The sequence below is a fragment of the Eschscholzia californica genome, unplaced genomic scaffold (genome assembly GCF_041429995.1).
Source record: "Eschscholzia californica isolate CP2 unplaced genomic scaffold, dmEscCali1.0.p SCAF_3, whole genome shotgun sequence".
NCBI classification, from domain to species: Eukaryota; Viridiplantae; Streptophyta; class Magnoliopsida; order Ranunculales; family Papaveraceae; genus Eschscholzia; species Eschscholzia californica.
This window is the reverse complement of record NW_028238420.1, coordinates 42,852,440-42,875,630: the sequence shown is the minus strand read 5'-3', so window position 1 is coordinate 42,875,630 and position 23,191 is coordinate 42,852,440. Positions and strand designations below refer to the sequence as shown.

Below are 23,191 nucleotides of genomic sequence, written 5' to 3'. Positions count from 1 at the left end.
AGAAGAAAGTTTTACATCGACACCGTTTTGTCATATTATATTAAGCGAAACGAGGCAACTCCAGTTTTGCTAGAGGCCTGCCAAAAAGCATTAGAATTCAGCTTCAAAATCCAGGCTCTATAAAATTTTGATTCCAACCTTATACTCTACCTACACATTAGCCCAACTCAAAGGTACTCTGACTGCCTTTGCCTTCTTGCGGTCAGGGCTGCCTATGGCAAGAATATAGGTATTCTTGTTGTTTCTATTTTTCTGACAATCCTATTTCATTAGGATTCCTAATCTATTTGTAAAACTAATAAAAGAAAGTAAGTAGGTAAGATAAAGAGGAGGTGATCGGAGACTTATTAGGAAAAGGATTCCTATTCTATTTCCAGTTTCTAATTAAATTCAGCCAGTATATATTTGGATTCAATTGTTTGGGCAGCATATCTATATAAATAGTTAACGCCCCTACCCTGTTTCATTCATTCATTCACTTGTAGACAGGAAGAAGACTCAAGGGAGATTGATAAAGAGAGATTCAAGAGAGATAGAGATGGCTAATCGAATGAGAATTGTGTTTGGGTATTTGGTCCTTGTAGCAGCTCTGCTACAATTTGCAATTGGTAAGAGCAGTGGTAGTACAACACACACAGTTGGAGAAGACATGGGATGGACTATCCCTTCATCATCTGATTATTATTCTACTTGGGCTTCCTCCAAGAACTTTGTCGTCGGAGACACTCTACTATTCAACTTTCCAGGAGTCCACACTGTTGCTGAAGTTTCAAAGGCTGCTTATGATGCTTGCAACACTAAGTCTATCCCAATCGGTGGTTCGATTTTAAGTACTAGTCCTTCGACTATTCGTCTCAACACAGCCGGTGCTCACTTCTACATATGTACTGTTGGTGAACATTGTATGTTTGGCCAAAAGTTATTCATTAATGTTAATGGTATCAACCGCACCACTACTTCCACTCCTCCACCCACCACCGCAGCTACACCCTCCGCCACAGTTACACCACCTTCCACCACAGTCACTCCTCCACCCCCCACCACCGCTACTCCTCCCTCCACCACCGTTGATGTACCTTCCTCCGCCACCACCACTCCACCTTCCACCATCGCCACTCCACCCTCCACCACCACCTTTGTTGTACCTTCCTTCACCACAACTCCACCATCAGGAAACCCAACAATCCCTCCTTCAACACATACTACTATTAGTTCTTCATTCTCACCGACTGAGGGACCTACTAGTAGACATGGAAACTCTGCGTCGTCATCATCATCACTCACGGGCGCTACATTACTTTTTACTTTATTATCCATGGCAACATTAGCTTTCTTCCTATAGATTATGCAACTGTTTCTTGTTTTAGATCAGGGAGGCCAAGGGCCAAAGTGTTTCTTTTCTTTTTTTAGTTTCAATATTGGTGTTTACTAGTGATTTTTTTAATACTAAGAACAAAATTTAGTTTGATTGATTTTCTTGTTGGAGTTTTTGCTTCTATTTCTTGTGATGAAATTTTGTGTAAGCACAAGTAGTACAATCTTCTACATTTTATTTAGATTCATTGCAACCTCATATAGAGTTGATACATAAGGATCAAAAGATGAAATAAACATAAAATTGTCAATGAATGTCAAATACGACAAAAATACACCAAGATGATGGAGCTAAAAAATTAAACTATCACACAAACAACGTTACATATCTTGCAGGCCATGAAAAAACTAACACATACTTAATTTATACATAAACACCTCTAGAGAATAAATTACAACCCTCGTGGTTCATACTCACATCATCTTGCTATCACAGAGGAATGGAGAAGCAACTTGACTACAATTCCATTTGCGTAAATTTTAATGCTATTGAAATGCTACAAATAGAATTTCGCATAATGCCACGATCTGACTGTATATTGATGAAATGCATATGAACTTATACAACTACGTGTCTACGAGATCTTTGGGGCTTAGGTGGAGATGATCACCAATTTTCAATTCACCTCATAGTAATTCTTGTAAACCATCCAAAATTGGGTGATTTACCAACCATATTTTTATACGTTTTGTCTTTACTCAAACGAATTATTAACACGAACTTATTTGAAAATATTAAGTTTTAGGGTGCAATTTGTTCTGCTTGTGCAGTATGTACCGAAACGTTTTTCAAAACGGTATTTCACGAAAAGTGATGGGCTTATCACACTTCTTTGGTGTTGAATCGAGGACCTTAAAACACGTACAAGACCAAAAGTAGTTCAGTTTTCCTAGTTTATGGTTGATCATTACTTGCACGAAAAAAATGTACAGAAAAGGACGATTTTTGTGTGCTCGCGTTGATAAACAAAGATGAGAAACAACTGAAAGTGAAAAAGAACAAATCCTAAGATCCGTGCCTAGAAAGTAAAGTCCTTAATGAAGATCACCAAGTTCAATCCAAGTTTTTGTCAATGGGTCCTGAAAGACACAAGAAGCGAAATCAAATGTTATAAGACATCGAAGAGAATTAGTGATTTGGGATACAGAAATTAAATTGATTTTAAATTCCGAAATGTGTAAAACATTGTGAAGAAGAAATTATTTATTGAAAAATATTATACCAATACGAAGAACTTGAATACGAGAACCATCCGGTAGACGGACGAAATAGTTCGGTGGAGCGGTAAAATAATGAGAAAAACGAGGTAAATAATAACATATATCCTTTGCAGCACCTGAATCGATAAAACAAGGAGAGGAGTGAACGTTTATACTGTTGTATGAGCCAAAACCCGTCATCAAGAGCGCCCCTAGAAAGCAACGATTAGCGGGCCAAGGCCGGGAACCGAATGAAAAATGGGCCCGATGAAGGAGTTGAAGAAGATGTCCTTCGACCAAGGATGCAATGCGAGGAATTTGTCGGCTAGGAAAATTGATCATCAAGTCCGGTTGATTTAGGGGTCGTGGAGTTTAAGCTAGAAACCAACCAAGATCGTCGAATTACGAAGTAATTCGCGGCTAACTTCGACCGGATCCTACAACAGGTTACACATAAGAGTGTCAATTGGATATAGGATACTAGTGGGAGTGAGATATAATAACGGGAGTGTCTCATAAATATATCTCATAGGCCTAAAGAGAAATTAGGCAAAGATAGTACAAAGAGCCCAAAAATGGGGTTTGGGCCTAAACCGATTCGGGCACTTTTAGGGCTCAAATTGGGCTGATTTTTAGAGGGACGTTTCCTTATGTTATGAACATTACATCTGCCAATTTTGGCTGGGTTTGGACGCCATCTCCTTAGGGAATTGAGAAAATATCAACTAGTTGCTATTTTCGACAATTTCCCTAAATCTTATTCTAAAGGGTGTTTTAGGAAACCTAAAAGGAGGTGGATTCTTTTAGGGTTCTATATAAACACTCTGAGGACAGAGAATAAGGTGTGGAATTTCTCTCTAAGCTTTCTTACACACTACCACATCAAGTAGTGAGGAGAAAGTGAGCTAATTCTCAACTATCTATCTAGTCAAAGAAGAAGTAGTTCTTCTATCCAACAACCATTAGTGTGCTACCTAACAACAAGGTGGGAGATCAAGTTGATTGCTTGTCCCAAGTAGAGGAGCTACGTTTGAAACTCTTGGTCTTCTCAAAAGCAATTGGAAAGGTTCGAAGGAAAAACTAGCGATTAAGGTAATCATCGAACTAGTTTTATTTACTTAGCATTATTAGTTTATACATGTGATCCTGGGGATACTAATATTAGACATATGATGTCGTTATCCGCTATAAACATTAGTAGAAGGGTGTAAATCCCAACACCCGACCCATTCATCTTCAAGAACCTAAAGCGACAAGAAAATACAAGTGTATTAATCAGACAAGTCAGCCCCGGATAAAGAAGTCAGCCGTGCACAGAAATGTTGGTCGATATTTCTTCCCATATACCCGTTGAGGCGTTACTGTTATCGAAGATAACAGTCGGTAAAGAATATCGTCAATATATTCATTGGATGGGAGTTACGGTATCTGCATTCATGTCCAGGCGTTACCACATTCAAAACGACAACCCACCATAAGGTGACAGTTGACCAAGATTGACAGTGGACCACAAAACACTATATAAGATCATCGGATTATCGACTAAAAGGCATCCAACTCTCCCGCAATCAACCAATTACTTTCTCTCACATCTATCATCTAAACCACTTGATCAAGCAATTGACGACTGCTACGATCTTTCTCTCTCTAGAAGATCACCTGATAAAGGAAGGCGACTGATCTTTTTCTCTCCAGACGATCACCTGATCAAGGAAGACGACTGATCTTTCTCTCTCCAGACGATCACCCGATCAAAGAAGACGACTTATCTTTCTTTCTCCATACGACCACTTGATAAATAGAAGACGACTAACCTTTCTCACTATTAACGACCAAAGAGTACTAACACTTTATCTCACTCGACGACTAAAGAATTAGGCAAGCATACACCCGGTTGTTTCACCTTCTCTCCCAACGATCGTCTTGCTCAGATAACACATTTAACCCGATAGCCCAAACTCTGATTTATTATTCGTATTCAATATTTGCAAGTTTACTGACTTGACCGTTGGAGCCCCTTTGGGCAGGCACCATCCTGGTGTCCGAGAGATCTTACGGTCACGTGTGTTTTGTCTCTTGTCACAGGTTAAGCTCAAAGATAGTCGGTGCCCATAAAAATATTAACAGGTGAAGGTTTGATTTCCGGTCTACGACCCGGTCCTCTTGACTTCTTGACCTGCGAACTCGACCCTCCAGACCTGTAAGGTTGATTCCTGGTTTGATTTTCCCTTGGTTATGGTCGGCGATGCCCATAGAGTTTCCTTCCTGGTGAAAAAGATTTAAGAAACCTTGGTATTTCTCTTGGGATAATGAAGTGGCTGGAAGCACCCCCTTGTTGGCAGCATCTATAACAGCAGCAAGAGAAACCGATTGTCTGTTGGGTCGTCGTCTCGCTCCTCCGCCTGCTGGGTCCGGGTAACTGTGGAGCTGAAAGCATTGCGCCCAAACATGGTTGTGGATGCGGAAATAATCACAGTAAGGGCGAGAATGCCTTTGACGTTGCCTTTGACGTTGACGGCCAACTCGTTCCGGCTGATTGCAGTCGGTTTAACCGACGGCAAGAGCTGTCGCTTCGGGAGCATTCGTGGTAGCCACCATAATGTTCTGTTAAATCTCTTCTTGTTTAACAAGAGAGTGCAAATGAAGGATATATGGAAAATGATCCATGAGAAGGATTTGGCTCCTGAAAAATGATCATGGAGTCCTTGAAGGAACTCCATAACGCATTCTTGATTAGAACGATCATTGATCGACTTCCCATGTCTACAAATACATGGATCAACAGCTAATAGTGATTAGAGTTCATCTTGAAGAGAGTTAAGATGAGTAAAGTAAAAAGAAACTTTGTTTCCTTCTTGCTTGAAAGAAGAAATAACTCTTTTTAACTGATAAATTTTTGGCGCATTCGTTTGAAAGAATGTATCATGAAGATTACATCATATTTCGGTTGCATTACCATCGTAGAGAAGAGAAGAACGAATGTCTTGAGCAACGGAGTTAATAATCCAACTACCGACAAGATCATTACACCTTTCCCCATTAGTGTAATTCAGAAGCGGAAAAGGGTTTGGGAGGGGAACCATCAACGAACCCTAACTTGTCTTTAGCACGATGTGCCATCTTCATAGCTCTTGGCCAAGAGGCATAGTTATATCAGGTAAGTAATGGAGTTATGAGAACCGCAGTAGGTGAGCAAGAATCATAAACATCTATCGGATTAGAATGAGGTGGTGTACCAGGAATATATTGAGAGGATGTAGCATCTGTGTGAGTTTCCATTAGGAAAACAATATATAATAGTACTTGTTTTTTTTTACACCGAACTCAGATCTTATACCATGTGAAGAGCTAATTCACCTATTGATTATGACTGTGATTATAATTGAATGAGGTAGAAAGAGAAAACTAGAAACCGAGAATAATAGAGAGAAAGACAGAGAGAGAGAGACAGGTTTGACAAAATACTTCTCTGTGTATAACTTCATTGATCACACGGGTATTTATAGGTTTACAAAGACTTATCATCTAACCAAAGATATTAGAATCCTTATCTATACTTATTACAACAATCTTCACATGAAATCATAGGTTTCCTTAATAGAAACGATTAGGGTTTGATGTTATCGAGTTAGGTCGAGTGGGCTTGTGGCGTCGAGTGGGCTTGTGGCCCTGTGTATCCTTAATTGAAATGTTGGTAGGGAGTTCGTTGATTTAGATGAAATATTAGACGTCTCTCACGGTGATGGGTCATGAAAATGTCCCATCTGAGTCGTTTAATTTAGCCAAGTTAGTTCGTATCGAGTCTTTATTATAATAAAATGGTTGGTTTTTATGATTAGGTGTCTTTTGCGGAGTTAGGTGTGAAAAACGGTTAAAAATGAAAAAAAGTTACTTGAAGGGCATTTTGGTCTTTTGGACACAAGGGTATTCTGGGAAATTTGGACAAGGTCAGTGACGAGTGAAAAGTACAGTCCGAGACGAGCTCGTAGGAGAAAACGGAAGTCAATTCGGAGTCCGGAAGAGTGAGATATGCATTGTCAAAGTTGGAGTCAAACAATGTAGACTGGTGGGACACTTTCGGGCACCATTCTGGCTGGTGGGATGCACAAATCGGACAGCAACATGTGGTCCCCTCTTTTCCCACTTTTAAGTCCCTGAATTTACAGAAATTGCCCCTCCTTTTTGTCTCACTTTATGTTCAACCAATAAGAAATCATTTCTTGAGTAGAAAGCAACCCTAACTTCCTATTTTAACCCTCTTTCTCCCATTTTCTCCCAATTAACTCCTAAAACCCTAGCCATCAACCCATCTATAAATAAATCTCTACCTCTTTCATTTCTCTCTAGACTTGCAAACCCTCTCAATCCTCTCTTAGCTTCTTCTCCCTTCTTAGCCCCTCTTTCCTCCTTCTTGTAGTTGTAAAACCCTAAGCCTTCCTTTCCCCTCTTAGCCTCCTTTTCTCTCTACCTCTTCTCAACTAAAAATCCTAGCCACCATTCTTTTCTTCTACTTTCTCTACCACCTTCATCTTTTCTCTACATTTTCTTTCTACTCTAATTTCTTCTTCTAACCTTCTAATTTCTCCATACCTTCTTCTCTAAATCTCTTCTTCTTCTATCTCTCTTCTAAATTTTTCTTCTTTTATCTTCTAATAAGCTATTATTTGGAGATTTGGGTAATATTTTGAGACACTTGGAGCTTAAATTGGACATCAAAATGGAGATACATGGGAATATGGATTGTGAACATTCTTGGTGATTTCTTTCCATTAATCTTTTGTAATTCTATTTATTTTATGAATTCAATGAATATTATTTTAGATTCCATGAGTAGCTAAATTTTGTATCTAGGGTGTAGAGGAAACCCATATTTGGGCTTATTTTGAGATATGTTATAAATCAATGAATCCTTATATTGAGCTTCAATGCCTATTGATTGTCATTTCATGTTGATTCTATAACCTTATTATCATTCATGCATTATAATTAGATATTTCATGCTTTTATTGAATTATTAGATGAGATATGCCTTTTAGATAATGAATGATAGTGTAGGAATTTAGTTTTATATGATAGTCAATCAAATATTCTAGATTTTGAATTGTGTTATTAAAGAATATTATCCGAAACCTAATTAGTTCATTAAGCTAGGTTTTGAGTTATAAACAAAAAGTAATTTGTTGATAGAATGCTTGTCTTAAGTAGTCCATTTATGTGGTGAAATCGAAATCCCTAGATTCTTTTTCTCACCTTGATTTCATTCTTATTAGTCTATTAGTATTGTTTTCTTTCTTTAAGTAGTTTCCAAATCAAATCAAATTTTTGAAAGGGGGTTTTTAATTCGAGATTTAGGTAAAATAGCTTGTCCTTTGGAACGATACTCGATCTTATTTTAAATACGAAAGACCTAATTTTAGGCCTATCACACGGGTCGATAGTTTCAATTTTTTGTTTATGTTTGTTTTCATAATTAACATTTACTCTGCACTTCCGTACATGCATACAAGATCAAAACTCGTATTCTATAGGTGTTCTTATTGTGTTACTTGTCACTTTAGCATCAAGATATGAATGAAATGGGAAGCTCATTGTTCATTTTTATTGATCTTTTGCTTGCTATATTGGTCATGAAAATGTGAAATCACTAAAGTTTGTGGTTCCTTACAATTAAGGCACACCACTAGGCCCAACCGAATGAAGCCATGAGGCCCAGTCGAATGAAGCAATGAGGCCCACAACCGAAAACACAAACCGGCCAGATTAGGTTTAGGATTTCATAATGGAAAGTTGTTATTTTATGTGATAAAGCGTAGATAAGATTTGATTAGATTTTATGTTATCTGTACTTGGTTGATAACTACATGTAAACCTATAAATACCCATGTATAGTTCATGAATAAACACACAGAGAAATATTTTCTCATCTCTCCCTTTATCTCATTCGCACGATTTTTGTCTCTCTCTCTCTCTCTCTTTCATTCGAGTATATTCAAACTTAATCCAAAAGGTGATTTACCTCTTCACGATTACCGAGTTTGTATACATTGAGCACAATTCTTTTTAAGTATTGTCACTCAAAAGAAAAGAAAAGAAAAAAAATCAAAGTAAATTGATGATCACATTTCAGTTAGTTTTGTAACAGGAACTTATTCAAGTTCTTTCTTAAAACTCTTTTATGATACTGATTCTAAAAGACCTGGAAAAGTAGGCCGGCCCCATGGCGAAAGTCGACGTGGCCGATTTCCATTGGACGTGTTGTTTCTCTCTCACCAGGATCTGTCCAATTGGAGCAGGCCAAGTCGATTTTCGGCCCGTGGTCGACCCATTTTTTCGGGCCTTTCAGCATTTTTCTTTATAATATTACAGCGCCAAAACTTGTTCAGAAGAAAGTTTTACATCGACACCGTTTTGTCATATTATATTAAGCGAAACGAGGCAACTCCAGTTTTGCTAGAGGCCTGCCAAAAAGCATTAGAATTCAGCTTCAAAATCCAGGCTCTATAAAATTTTGATTCCAACCTTATACTCTACCTATGTTATTGTGAACTCAAGATACCCCAACTTAGGGTATTGCCTTATATTTATATTAGAGAGAAGGCTTTACAAAATACAATAATAACCTTGAAAACAAAGATGAATTACATAAGACTATATATATGCTAATACCCCCCCCTCAAGCCGAATGCCCAGGAACTAATGAGAGCTTGATGTTGAGTTCTCTAAACCTTGGTCCAGGCAGCCCCTTAGTAAAAATGTCGGATATTTGTGAATCTCCTGGAATGTAGTGAACTTTTAACGTACCATTCTTCACTTGTTCACGGACATAATGAAAATCAATTGCAACGTGCTTTGTACGAGAGTGTAGAATAGGATTAACTGTTAAGTAAGTTGTACTTAGATTATCACAATAGATTATAGGTGTACTGGGTTGCCTATAGCCTAATTCTGTTAGAAGATTCTTTAGCCACACCACATCTGTTGTTGCGAGGGCCACGGCCCGATATTCTGCCTCAGTGGACGAGCGAGCCACTATGGGCTGGGTCTTAGAAGCCCAAGCAATCAAGTTGGGACCAAGAAAAATGCTATAGCCAGACGTCGATCTTCTGTCGTCTGGGGACCCAGCCCAGTCAGCATCCGAATAGCCTATAATGGGTAGTGACGTGGCTCGCCGGAAACAGATACCGTGAGAGATAGTCCCCTTGAGATAGCGTAAGATTCTTTTCGCCGCCGTTAAGTGAACAGTCGTCGGAGTAGCCATGAATTTCGAAACTTGGTTAACGGCGTAAGCAATATCCGGCCTAGTCAGAGTTAAGTATTGAAGAGCTCCGACAATACTTCGAAAATGTTGAGGATTAGGCAAGATTTCACCTTCGGACTTAGACAACTTTGTTCCAGAGAGAACAGGGGTATGAACTGGCTTGGATTCAAATAACCCAAATCTCTTCAACAGATCATTCGTATACTTTTGTTGAGTTAAGACTAACGAATCACTTTTTCTGTTTGCTTCCATACCCAGAAAATAGCTTAAAGAACCAAGGTCTGTCATCTCAAATGTCTCTTTTAATCGAGAAATTAGCTTCATTAATAATAAATTGGAAGAACCAGTAACCAAGATGTCGTCAACATAGAGAAGTAAGATGATAAGATCATTAGCCGAACGATAAAAGAACATAGATGGATCTGAAATCGACTGTGTAAATCCAAAACGAAGAAGACAATTACTAAATCGATAGTGCCAAGCCCTAGGTGCTTGTTTGAGGCCATAAATGGCCTTATGAAGCTTGCAGACATGATTAGGGAAGGATTTGTTCTCGAAGCCCTTTGGTTGAGTCATGTAAACAGATTCAATAAGATCACCATTCAAAAATGCATTCTTAACATCTAATTGGTTTATAGTCCAATTACCTGTAATTGCAAGAGAGAGAACAGATCGAATAGTCGCCGGACGAACAACCGGACTGTAAGTCTCATCATAATCGATGCCTTGCTCTTGTGTGAAACCCCTTGCAACCAATCGAGCCTTGTATCGTTGAAGTGAACCATCAGCCTTCTGTTTAACTTTGAATATCCATTTACAATCGACTATGTTGATATTTTTAGGAGGGGGAACCAGAGACCATGTTCGATTTTTATTTAACGCATTTATTTCTTCTTCCATGGCCTTGACCCAGTGATCATGCTTTGAAGCTTGATGAAAGGTGGACGGTTCATCCATTGATAGTGAAGGGGAAGGAATCGAAGTAGTAGAGAGAAGAATTCTTGGTTTTCTAGTGCCATCACGACTCCTAGTGACCATGGGGTGAGTGGACGATGAAGAGATAGACGATCGATGAGTTTCATCATTAGGATTAGTGGAGTTTGCTCTTGTTGAAGAGGGAATTGTTGAAGACGAAGGAATGTTTTGGCCGTTAGGGTTTGCAGAAGAAGAAGGGGGGTTTTCTGACGCGTGGTCAGATGTTGATGAGTTGGAAGGGATAAGAGTCTGAGAAGGGGACAGTTGGACAGTGTTGTCGGTGGTAGTGGGACGACGAGGGCTAGCAGAAACGCGTGGCGATGTGGGACCACCAGCAGATACGGGACGAACAGTGAGAGGTGGAGGTGTCAGTGTACGGGTCAAATTAGTGGGTTGTCGATGGTCAATAGAAGGGACAGGTGGACGATCAGATGAAGATAAGGAAAGAGGATCCAACGTCCACTTTAGAATAACGTTGGAATTAGGATTTTTCAAATTAGGGTTGTGGAAATTGAATTTGGGGGAAACAGAAAGGGGAAAGTGTTCTTCATCAAAGAGAACATGGCGGGAAATGTAAATTCGAGAAGAGGATTCATCGAGACAGCGATAACCCTTATGATTAGGGCTATAGCCAATGAAGATACAAGGTTTTGATTTCATATCCAATTTTGTGGTTCGATAGGGTGAAAGAAGAGGATAACATCGACACCCAAATGATCGAAGTTCATTGTAATTGGGTTTAAGCTTGAGAAGCTTTTCAAATGGAGAAAGACCATTAATGGTAGAGCTTGGTAATCGATTAATGGTGTATATAGCCGTTTGGAAAGCATCTGGCCAGAATGTTTGAGGAAGAGAAGATTGATGAAGAAGTGTGATAGATGTCTCAACCAGATGCCTGATCTTACGCTCAGCAACCCCATTTTGCTGTGGGGTGTGAGGACAAGATCGTCTATGATGAATGCCATTAGAGACAAGGAAGTCAGAGAATGCAGAGCTGACATACTCGCCGCCCCCATCAGTCTGTAAGACTTTAATGGGATGATCAAATTGTTTTTCCACAAATAGTTTGAAGTTTTGAAAGTGCATTTGGACCTCTGATTTTGATTTCAAAAAGTAAATCCAAGTGAAACGAGTATAATCATCAATGAGAAGTAAAACATATCGATGACCAGAGGAAGAGGTAATTGGGGATGGTCCCCAAAGATCAGAGTGTACAAGTTCATTTGGTGCAGAAGAATGATGCTCAGCAGAAATAAATGGAAGTCTATGATGTTTGCCTGAAATGCAACTTGAACATTTAATTGATTTTGATTTCATTACAGACTTTTTCAATGGTAATACATTGTTCTTGATAACTGAATTAAAAACTAAGTGATGAGGGTGAGCTAAACGGCGATGCCAGACTTCAGAGGTAGCTGATGGAGTGTAGGACAGAGATGAAGCAAAAAGAGATGTTGGACTTGAAGTGGCTTTGATTGGGGAGACTTGAAAAAGATCATCAGCAATTGTTCCCACGAGGAGAATCTTCCCTGAGGGAATGTCCTGAACATAGAAGCCAAGTCGATGGAATACAACAAAGCAATTAAAATCTCGAAGAAGATGAGACACAAAGATGAGGTTCTTTTTGAATGAAGGAACAATGAGAACATTCTTAAGAATAAAACCAGTAGAAGGAAGAGAGATGGTTTGTATACCTGTCACAGGAGTAACATTACCAGTGCCCACCATGACATGTTCAGGTGGAGGAGCTTCTGATCGAGATGAAGTGGATGCAACATCAGAGGAGATGTGCATAGTTGTTCCTGAGTCCATATACCAGTTAGGATCGGTAGAAACAGAGTCAACTCCCATTGAGGCAAAAGAACGAGCAATATCATTGATTTGAGGTAAGCTAAAGCACTGGCGAGCTGTGTGACCATGTTTGCCACAATATTGACAAACAACAACATGAGGAGGAGGACCAAGAACAGAGGAGGAGTTTCGAGAATAGCCTCCCCTGTTGGAGTACCCTCCTCTGTTTGAACCTCGATAGCCACCTCTATTTGAGGATCGACCTCTGTTTCCCCGAGAAGAAGAAAAGGTAGGAGGTCGAGGAGTATAGGTTGGTTGAGTTAGAAGAGCTGTGGGTTGGACATTTTGAGTTTTGAGAAGGTCAAGTCGAAACTCTTGAGTTAACAGAAGAGAGTGAAGCTCAGCTGAAGAAGGGGGAACAAGTCGAGTAGTAATGGATGTTACAAATCCTTCAAAATCTGGTCCTAAGCCAGATAGAATAACAAGGACAAGTTCTGAGTCAGACACAGGGTGACCAACAGCAGCTAAAGAGTCAGAGATAGACTTAATTCGAAGAAGGTATTCAGTAATGGAGAGGTTTCCCTTCTTAGTGGTTTGGAGTTGGAGTTTCAAGTTCATTAACCTTGCTGAGTTAATGGAAGAGAAGTTTCTTTCAAGTGAATCCCAAACAGCCTTTGAAGAAGTAAGACCAAGAACATGACTAAGAACAGGTTCTGTGAGAGTGGCATTAAGCCATGAAAGCAACATTTGGTCAATCCTATACCAAAACACAAAGTCAGGGTTAGGTAAGGGTGATGAAGAAGATTCAGAGGAAGCAGGGAGAAACTCTGGAGGAGGTGGATAAGGTCCATTAACGAATTTGTAGAGATCTTGAGAGTGAAGTATTGGAAGAAGTTGGCTTTTCCACAGTAGGTAGTTAGTGTTGTCTAGTTTGATAGAAACAAGGTGAGAAATGTTGGTGATGTTAGGAAAGGCAGAGGGAGAAGAAGATAAAGGAGAAGAAACAATGGTGGTGGCAGTGGGTGGTGGTGGAATGATTGTGGGTGAAGGTGGGTTAATGGTAGAATCGGCCATTGAAGTGAAAGGAGGAGGAAGAAAAGAAGCACTGAAAACCAAGAAAAAGGCTAAGGAGAAAATCTTTTTAGAGAAAAGCTCTTGATACCATGTTATTGTGAACTCAAGATACCCCAACTTAGGGTATTGCCTTATATTTATATTAGAGAGAAGGCTTTACAAAATACAATAATAACCTTGAAAACAAAGAAGAATTACATAAGACTATATATATGCTAATAACCTACACATTAGCCCAACTCAAAGGTACTCTGACTGCCTTTGCCTTCTTGCGGTCAGGGCTGCCTATGGCAAGAATATAGGTATTCTTGTTGTTTCTATTTTTCTGACAATCCTATTTCATTAGGATTCCTAATCTATTTGTAAAACTAATAAAAGAAAGTAAGTAGGTAAGATAAAGAGGAGGTGATCGGAGACTTATTAGGAAAAGGATTCCTATTCTATTTCCAGTTTCTAATTAAATTCAGCCAGTATATATTTGGATTCAATTGTTTGGGCAGCATATCTATATAAATAGTTAACGCCCCTACCCTGTTTCATTCATTCATTCACTTGTAGACAGGAAGAAGACTCAAGGGATATTCAAGAGTGAGATAAAGAGAGATTCAAGAGAGATAGAGATGGCTAATCGAATGAGAATTGTGTTTGGGTATTTGGTCCTTGTAGCAGCTCTTCTACAATTTGCAATTGGTAAGAGCAGTGGTAGTACAACACACACAGTTGGAGAAGACATGGGATGGACTATCCCTTCATCATCTGATTATTATTCTACTTGGGCTTCCTCCAAGAACTTTGTCGTGGGAGACACTCTACTATTCAACTTTCCAGGAGTCCACACTGTTGCTGAAGTTTCAAAGGCTGCTTATGATGCTTGCAACACTAAGTCTATCCCAATCAGTGGTTCGATTTTAAGTACTAGTCCTTCGACTATTCGTCTCAACACAGCCGGTGCTCACTTCTACATATGTACTGTTGGTGAACATTGTATGTTTGGCCAAAAGTTATTCATTAATGTTAATGGTATCAACCGCACCACTACTTCCACTCCTCCACCCACCACCGCAGCTAGACCCTCCGCCACAGTTACACCACCTTCCACCACAGTCACTCCTCCACCCCCCACCACCGCTACTCCTCCCTCCACCACCGTTGATGTACCTTCCTCCGCCACCACCACTCCACCTTCCACCATCGCCACTCCACCCTCCACCACCACCTTTGTTGTACCTTCCTTCACCACAACTCCACCATCAGGAAACCCAACAATCCCTCCTTCAACACATACTACTATTAGTTCTTCGTTCTCACCGACTGAGGGACCTACTAGTAGACATGGAAACTCTGCGTCGTCATCATCATCACTCACGGGCGCTACATTACTTTTTACTTTATTATCCATGGCAACATTAGCTTTCTTCCTATAGATTATGCAACTGTTTCTTGTTTTAGATCAGGGAGGCCAAGGGCCAAAGTGTTTCTTTTCTTTTTTTAGTTTCAATATTGGTGTTTACTAGTGATTTTTTTAATACTAAGAACAAAATTTGGTTTGATTGATTTTCTTGTTGGAGTTTTTGCTTCTATGTCTTGTGATGAAATTTTGTGTAAGCACAAGTAGTACAATCTTCTACATTTTATTTCGATTCATTGCAACCTCATATAGAGTTGATACATAAGGATCAAAAGATGAAATAAACATAAAATTGTCAATGAATGTCAAATACGACATAAATACACCAAGATGATGGAGCTAAAAAATTAAACTATCACACAAACAATGTTACATATCTTGCAGGCCAAGAAAAAACTAACACATACTTAATTTATACATACACACCTCTAGAGAATAAATTACAACCCTCGTGGTTCATACTCACATCATCTTCCTATCACAGAGGAATGGAGAAGCAACTTGACTACAATTCCATTTGCGTAAATTTTAATGCTATTGAAATGCTACAAATAGAATTTCGCATAATGCCACGATCTGACTGTATATTGCTGAAATGCATATGAACTTATACAACTAAGTGTCTACGAGATCTTTGGGGGTTAGGTGGAGATGATCACCAATTTTCAATTCACCTCATAGTAATTCTTGTAAACCATCCAAAATTGGGTGATTTACCAACCATATTTTTGTACGTTTTGTCTTTACTCAAACGAATTATTAACACGAACTTATTTGAAAATATTAAGTTTTAGGGTGCAATTTGTTCTGCTTGTGCAGTATGTACCGAAACGTTTTTCAAAACGGTATTTCACGAAAAGTGATGGGCCTATCACACTTCTTTGGTGTTGAATCGAGGACCTTAAAACACGTACAAGACCAAAAGTTGTTCAGTTTTCCTAGTTTATGGTTGATCATTACTTGAACGAAAAAAATGTACAGAAAAGGACGATTTTTGTGTGCTCGCGTTGATAAACAAAGATGAGAAACAACTGAAAGTGAAAAAGAACAAATCCTAAGATCCGTGCCTAGAAAGTAAAGTCCTTAATGAAGATCACCAAGTTCAATCCTCGTTTTCGTCAATGGGTCCTGAAAGACACAAGAAGCGAAATCAAATGTTATAAGACATCGAAGAGAATTAGTGATTTGGGATACAGAAATTAAATTGATTTTAAATTCCGAAATGTGTAAAACATTGTGAAGAAGAAATTATTTATAGAAAAATATTATACCAATATGAAGAACTTGAATACGAGAACCATCCGGTAGACGGACGAAATAGTTCGGTGGAGCGGTAAAATAATGAGAAAAACGAGGTAAATAATAACATATATCCTTTGCAGCACCTGAATCGATAAAACAAGGAGAGGAGTGAACGTTTATACTGTTGTATGAGCCAAAACCCGTCATCAAGAGCGCCCCTAGAAATCAACGATTAGCGGGCCAAGGCCGGGAACCGAATGAAAAATGGGCCCGATGAAGGAGTTGAAGAAGATGTCCTTCGACCAAGGATGCAATGCGAGCAATTTGTCGGCTAGGAAAATTGATCATCAAGTCCGGTTGATTTAGGGGTCGTGGAGTTTAAGTTAGAAACCAACCAAGATCGTCGAATTACGAAGTAATTCGCGGCTAACTTCGACCGGATCCTACAACAGGTTAGACATAAGAGTGTCAATTGGATCTAGGATATGACTAGTGGGAGTGAGATATAATAACGGGAGTGACCCATAAATATATCTCATAGGCCTAAAGAGAAATTAGGCAAAGATAGTACAAAAAGCCCAAAAACGGGGTTTTGGGCCTAAACTGATTCGGGCACTTTTAGGGCTCAGATTGGGCTGATATTAAGAGGGACGTTTCCTTATGTTTGAACATTAAATCTGCGAATTTTGGCTGGGTTTGGACGACATCTCCTTAGGGAATTGAGAAAATATCAACTAGTTTCTATTTTCGACAATTTCCCTAAATCTTATTCTAAAGGGTATTTTAGGAAACCTAAAAGGAGGTGGATTCTTATTAGGGTTCTATATAAACACTCTTAGGGCAGAGAATAAGGTGTGGAATTTCTCTCTAAGCTTTCATACACACTACCACATCAAGTAGTGAGGAGAAAGTGAGCTAATTCCCAACTATCTATCAAGTCAAAGAAGAAGTAGTTCTTCTATCCAACAACCATCGGTGTGCCAGCTAACAACAAGGTGGGAGATCAAGTTCATTGCTTGTCCCACGTAGAGGAGCTACGTTTGAAGCTCTTGGTCTTCTCAAAAGCAATTGTAAAGGTTCGAGAGAAAAACTAGCGGTTAAGGTAATCATCGAACCAGTTTTATTTACTTAGCATTATTGGTTTATGCATGTGATCCTGGGGATACTAATGTTAGACATATGATGTCGTTATCCGCTATAAACATTTGTAGAAGGGTGTAAATCCCAACACCCGACCCATTCATCTTCAAGAACCCAAGGCGACAAGAAAATTTAAGTGCATTAAACAGACAAGTCAGCCCCGGATAATGAAGTCAGCCCTGCACAAAAATGTTGGTCGATATTTCTTCCCATATACCCGTTGAGGCGTTACTGTTATCGAAGATAACAGTTGGCAAACAATATCGTCAATATATTCATTGGATAGGAGTTACGGTATCTGCATTCATGTCAGGCGTTACCACATTCAAAACAACAACCCACCACAAGGTGACAGTTGACCAAGATTGACAGTGGACCACGAAACACTATATAAGATCATCGGATTTTCGACTAAAAGGCATCCAACTCTCCCGCAATCAACCAATTACTTTCTCTCACATCTATCATCCAAACCACTTGATCAAGCAACTAACGACTGCTACGATCTTTCTCTCTCTAGAAGATCACCTGATAAAGGAAGGTGACTGATCTTTTTCTCTCCAGACGATCACCTGATCAAGGAAGACGACTAATCTTTCTCTCTCCACACAATCACCCGATCAAAGAAGACGACTTATCTTTCTTTCTCCTGACGACCACTTGATAAAGGGAAGGCGACTGACCTTTCTCACTATTAACGACCAAAGATTACTAACACTGTATCTCACTCGACGACTAAAGAATTAGGCAAGCATACACCCGGTTGTTTCACCTTCTCTCCCAACGATCGTCTTGTCAGATAACACATTTAACCCGATAGCTCAAGCTAAGATTTATTATTCGTATTTAATATTTGCCAAGTTTACTGACTTGACCGTTGGAGCCCCCTTGGGCCGGCACCATCCTGGTGTCCGAGAGATCTTACGGTCACGTGTGTTTTGTCTCTTGTCACAGGTTAAGCTCAAAGATAGTCGGTGCCCATAAAAATATTAACAGGTGAAGGTTTGATTTTCGGTCTACGACCCGGTCCTCTTGATTTCTTGACCTGCAAACTCGACCCTCCAGACTTGTAAGGTTGATTCCTGGTTATTTGTCCTTGGTTATGGCCGGCGATGCCCATAGAGTTTCGTTCCTGGTGCAAAAGATTTAAGAAACCTTGGTATTTGTCTTCGGATAATGAAGTGGCTGGAAGCACCCCCTGGTTGGCAGCGTCTATAACAACAGCAAGCGAAACCGGTTGTCTGTTGGGTCGTCGTCTCGCTCCTCCGCCTGCTGGGCCCGGGTAACTGTGGAGCTGAAAGCATTGCGCTCAAACATGGTTGTGGGTGCGGAAACAATCACAGTAAGGGCGAGAATGCTTTTGACGTTGACGACCAACTCGTTCCGGCATATTGCAGTCGGTTTAACCGACGGCAAGAGTTGTCGCTTCGGAAGCATTCGTGGTAGCCACCATAATGTTCTGTTAAATCTCTTCTTGTTTAACAAGAGAGTGTAAATAAAGGATATATGAATAATGATCCATAAGAAGGATTTGGCTCCGAATTACTGAAAAATGATCAGGGAGTCCTTGAAGGAACTCCATGACGCGTTCTTGATTAGAACGGTCATTGATCGACTTCCCATGTCCAAATATACATGGATCAACAGCTAATAGTGATTAGAGTTCATCTTCGAGAGAGTTAAGATGAGTAAAGTAAAAAGAAACATCGTTTCCTTCTTGCTTGAAAGAAGAAATAACTCTTTTTAACTAATAAATTTTTGGCGCATTCGTTTCAAAGTATGTATCATCAAGATTAAGTCATATTTCGGTTGCATTACCATCGTAGAGAAGAGAAGAACGAATGTCTTGAGCAATGGAGTTGATAATCCAACTACTGACAAGATCATAACACCTTTCCCCATGAGTGTAATTCAGAAGCGGAAGAGGGTTTGGGAATGGAACCATCAACGAACCCTAACTTGTCTTTAGCACGATGTGCCATCTTCATAGCTCTTGGCGAAGAGGCATAGTTATATTAGGTTAGTAATGGAGTTATGAGAACCGCAGTAGGTGAGCAAGAATCATAAACATCTATCGGATTCGAATGAGGTGGTGTACCAGGAGTATATTGAGAGGATGTAGCATCTATGTGAGTTGCCATTAGGAAAACAATATATAATAGTACTTGTTTTTTATTACACCGAACTCAGATCTTCTACCATGTGAAGAGCTAATTCACCTCTTGATTATGACTGGGATTATAATTGAATGAGGGAGAGAGAGAGAGAGAGAAAACTAAAAACCGAGAATAAGAGAGAGAACGAGAGAGAGAGAGAGAGAGAGAGAGAGAGGTTTGAGAAAATACTTCTCTGTGTATTACTTCATTGATTACACGGGTATTTATAGGTTTATAAAGACTTATCATCCAACCAAAGATTAAATCAAAGATATTAGAATCCTTATCTATACTTATTACAACAATCTTCACATGAAATCATAGGTTTCCTTAATCAAAACGATTAGGGTTTGATGTTACCGAGTTAGGTCGAGTGGGCTTGTGGCGTCGAGTGGGCTTGTGGCCCTGTGTATCCTTAATAGAAATATTAGTAGGGAGTTCGTTGATTTAGATGAAATATTAGACGTCTCACACGGGTCTATAGTTTCTCGTGAACAAAAAACAATTTACGGTGGAATTAAAACTCTTATCTCAAAAAAGTTTATTTCTTTGTGATTTGAGTTTCTCTTTACACTAACATTGTACTTTGCACATAGACACATTCAAGCTCGAAAATTCAATGGTATTTGTTTCAGAAAATGTAACGGAGAAGAAAAAAACATGAGTTTGTATGAAGATAGAGCTACAATATGGGTCAAAAAAATGTACTACCACATCTTCCCAATAAACATATCAGTGGAATAGTTGGCGGTAACGAAGTTTTGGGTCGAGCTAACAATGAATAACTCTCCAAAGTTCTTCAGTGCGGTAAAAAAAACATTTATAACGCCAATAATTGACTAGATTTAACTAATTTGATTCAGATATTTAGTGCACATTCTCGAGGTGTTTTCCCTAATATGTTTGAAGCTCAGATTGATGCACGTTCTGCTGATTTACATGCTGCAAGAGGGTACTAGTTCTGATTTCAATTTTTTGTTTGAGTTTGTTTTCATAATTAACATTTACTCTGCACTTCCGTACAGGGCATAAAAAATCAAAACTCGTATTCTATGGTGTTCTTATTGTGTTACTTGTCACTTTAGAATCAAGATATGAATGAAATGGGAAAATCATTGTTCATTTTTATTGATCTTTTGCTTGCTATATTGGTCATCAAAATGTGAAATCTCTAAAGTTTGTGGTTCCTTACTATTAAGGCACACCACTAGGCCCAGCCGAATGAAGCCGTGAGGCCCAGCCGAATGAAGCAATGAGGCCCACAACCGAAAACACAAACCGGCCAGATTAGGTTTAGGGTTTCCTAATGGAAAGTTGTTATTTTATGTGATAAAGCGTAGATAAGATTTGATTAGATTTTATGTTATCTGTACTTAGTTGATAACTACATGTAAACCTATAAATACCCATGCATAGTTCATGAATAACCACACATAGAAATATTTTCTCATCTATCCCTCTATCTCCTTCGCACGGTTTCTGTCTCTCTCTGTCTCTCTCTCTCTCTCTCTCTCTCTCTCTTTCATTCGAGTATATTCAAACTTAATTCAAGAGGTGATTTACCTATACACAATTACCGAGTTTGTATACATTGAGCACAATTCTTTTTAAGTATTGTCACTCAAAAGAAAAGAAAAGAAAAGAAAAAAAATCAAAGTAAATTGATGATCACATTTCAGTTAGTTTTGTAACAGGAACTTATTCAAGTTCTTTCTTAAAACTCTTTTATGATACTGATTCTAAACGACCCGGAAAAGTAGGCCGGCCCCATGGCAAAAGCCGACGTGGCCGATTTCCATTGGACGTGTTGTTTCTCTCTCACTCGGATCTGTCCAATTGGAGCAGGCCAAGTCGATTTTCGGCCCGTGGTCGACCCATTTTTTCGGGCCTTTCAGCATTTTTCTTTATAATATTACAGCGCCAAAACTTGATCATAAGAAAGTTTTACATCGACACCGTTTTGTCATATTATATTAAGCGAAACGAGGCAACTCCAGTTTTGCCAAAAAGCATTAGAATTCAGCTTCAAAATCCAGGCTCTATAAAATTTTGATTCCAACCTTATACTCTACCTACACATTAGCCCAACTCAAAGGTACTCTGACTGCCTTTGCCTTCTTGCGGTCAGGGCTGCCTATGGCAAGAATAAAGGTATTCTTGTTGTTTCTATTTTTCTGACAATCCTATTTCATTAGGATTCCTAATCTATTTGTAAAACTAATAAAAGAAAGTAAGTAGGTAAGATAAAGAGGAGGTGATCGGAGACTTATCAGGAAAAGGATTCCTATTCTATTTCCAGTTTCTAATTAAATTCAGCCAGTATATATTTGGATTCAACAGAAATGTCAGCCCCGGATAAAGAAGTCAGCCTTGCACAGAAATGTTGGTCGATATTTCTTCCCATATACCCGTTGAGGCGTTACTGTTATCGAAGATAACAGTCGGTAAAGAATATCGTCAATATATTCATTGGATGGGAGTTACGGTATCTGCATTCATGTCCAGGCGTTACCACATTCAAAACGACAACCCACCATAAGGTGACAGTTGACCAAGATTGACAGTGGACCACAAAACACTATATAAGATCATCGGATTATCGACTAAAAGGCATCCAACTCTCCCGCAATCAACCAATTACTTTCTCTCACATCTATCATCTAAACCACTTGATCAAGCAACTGACGACTGCTACGATCTTTCTCTCTCTAGAAGATCACCTGATAAAGGAAGGCGACTGATCTTTTTCTCTCCAGACGATCACCTGATCAAGGAAGACGACTGATCTTTCTCTCTCCAGACGATCACCCGGTCAAAGAAGACGACTTATCTTTCTTTCTCCATACGACCACTTGATAAATAGAAGACGACTGACCTTTCTCACTATTAACGACCAAAGAGTACTAACACTTTATCTCACTCGACGACTAAAGAATTAGGCAAGCATACACCCGGTTGTTTCACCTTCTCTCCCAACGATCGTCTTGCTCAGATAACACATTTAACCTGATAGCCCAAACTCTGATTTATTATTCGTATTCAATATTTGCCAAGTTTACTGACTTGACCGTTGGAGCCACTTTGGGCAGACACCATCCTAGTGTCCGAGAGATCTTACGGTCACGTGTGTTTGTCTCTTGTCACAGGTTAAGCTCAAAGATAGTCGGTGCCCATAAAAATATTAACAGGTGAAGGTTTGATTTCCGGTCTACGACCCGGTCCTCTTGACTTCTTGACCTGCGAACTCAACCCTCCAGACCTGTAAGGTTAATTCCTGGTTTGATTTTCCCTTGGTTATGGTCGGCGATGCCCATAGAGTTTCCTTCCTGGTGCAAAAGATTTAAGAAACCTTGGTATTTCTCTTGGGATAATGAAGTGGCTGGAAGCACCCCCTTGTTGGCAGCATCTATAACAGCAGCAAGAGAAACCGGTTGTCTGTTGGGTCGTCGTCTCGCTCCTCCGCCTGCTGGGCCCGGGTAACTGTGGAGCTGAAAGCATCGCGCCCAAACATGGTTGTGGGTGCTGAAATAATCACAGTAAGGGCGAGAATACCTTTGACGTTGACGGCCAACT

The 23,191-nt window shown here is 39.5% G+C and overlaps 1 long non-coding RNA gene across 1 annotated transcript; it reads right to left on the bottom strand.

Annotated features, from left to right (window-relative positions):
* Positions 1–545: 545 nt before the first annotated feature.
* Positions 546–14,794, bottom strand: LOC147550528 (uncharacterized). The gene is made up of 2 exons (XR_015237797.1): positions 14,765–14,794; positions 546–1,100 (listed from the first exon to the last, which is right to left on the bottom strand). It is a non-coding gene; the product is annotated as an uncharacterized LOC147550528 (long non-coding RNA).
* Between the last annotated feature and the right edge of the window lie 8,397 nt (positions 14,795–23,191).